Source organism: Dinoponera quadriceps, unplaced genomic scaffold, assembly GCF_001313825.1.
Source record: "Dinoponera quadriceps isolate SergipeBrazil2010 unplaced genomic scaffold, ASM131382v1 scaffold2439, whole genome shotgun sequence".
In the NCBI taxonomy this organism is placed as follows: domain Eukaryota; kingdom Metazoa; phylum Arthropoda; class Insecta; order Hymenoptera; family Formicidae; genus Dinoponera; species Dinoponera quadriceps.
Genome location: NW_014556475.1, coordinates 5,983 through 7,571, shown reverse-complemented (window position 1 = coordinate 7,571; position 1,589 = coordinate 5,983). Strand labels below are relative to the sequence as shown.

At 36.7% G+C, this 1,589-nt stretch overlaps 1 pseudogene; it reads right to left on the bottom strand.

The window, feature by feature from the left end:
* Positions 1-473: 473 nt before the first annotated feature.
* On the bottom strand, positions 474-1,440 carry LOC106747498 (annotated as a pseudogene).
* Between the last annotated feature and the right edge of the window lie 149 nt (positions 1,441-1,589).

The following is a 1,589-nucleotide window of genomic DNA, read 5'->3' as shown; positions in this document are numbered from 1 at the left end:
GTGAATACAATTGCTCATGTTGCAAAATGTAAAAACAATATTAATATACACGACTATTGATATTTATTTTATATAAAATTGAGTTTTACAGTATATGCTGTAGAGACAACAATAATCCAATAGCATATTATGCAAATACAATTTGAAAATTTTATTAACATTTCACATTTTGATGAAAGGTCTGATATTTTCGCGTAGGAAATAACTTTATCGAACTTTTTTTCATGCGTTTGATACAAATGCGATAACATTGGTTTCATGATTTTGTTTTCCCTGGTAGCATGCAACCATCCAAGCACTGCAACATACTGCTGTTAAAAGGCGTCAATCAAGCGATAAAAGTAAACCACAGTAGATAATGACAGTATCGCTTGTTGTTATCGCCTTATTGGTGTCTATTACAAAACTTTATAACAAGTACATAATACATTACATTTTTCATGTAAACATTTAATATAAACACGGTGCAAGAATTAATGTTTCTCACCGAGTGCGTGCTCTTTCTGAATAAAGTTCAAACAGTCGTAAATAACCAGACTGGAGTCAACCGGCGGTACGCGAATAGGATCTACATTAAGTGCATTAAATAATTTAACAAACGGCTTCAAAACCACCTTGAAATCCGGAGAATAATCGTATCTAAAAGAAAACATTTCGTCACTATACCATGTTGTGAAGGATAGGAAATTGTCACGATCGAATAATAATCGTATATTGAACAACAAAATGTATCTTCTTGAGTAGATTAATTCTTCGGCAGCCTGTTGATAGAGCTGCGACATTTTAGAACAGGCGATTTCCAATCTATCATCTTTGTACATGCAAGCACAGTAAAGAGGATGCAATATATTGCACATGGCACTTCGCGTTACCCTAACCGAGACCGTGATATTTGCCGAAAAATAAATTACCGTTCCACTCGTTCGGCTTGGCGTAAAAGACTAATTAAACGAGCTGGAATCACCTATGGCTGGAACCAAATTGACCAGTGTACAGAGCAAGGCAACTCTTAAAAAATCGAACGTCTTCCGTAAATGCAGGGTGTAACGCAACAGTGAAAATTATTCCGGGTTGTAACACTGTTCCAAACAGACTTCATTAGTTCCAAATAGAATCATGATGAGCTGGTAAATTAACCCCCAAAGGATCGTTCCAGTAAGAATGTTTCTCAGGTCTTTTTCTTTTTATATTTTCACCGAGAGAAATTCACGCTGCGACAAAGGAGATTAGAAGATTAGAATGGTCGAATTGTACCTTCTATTGCTTTTCCGTATATATTTTCGGGTCACTCTTGATCCTTTGCACCAAGATTCTCGCTTGTTGCAACGCGTTCTCTACAGCAGCGACTGGGAAGGCGACATTCATTCTCGCAGCGGTCGCGATAAATTCACTTGTCCCTGTGATGTATCCGGTTAACCTCTAATTAAACACCTGTAGCATCAAGTAAAGATGAACAATAAATAAATACTATCCAGCGACATACGAGGTCTGTTCAAAAAGTATCGCGAATTTTGAATTTCCGAGGGTTACGTATATTCGATTTTCGATTTTTTTGTGGCGTTATGTTGGTACTCATGTCCCTCACTTAT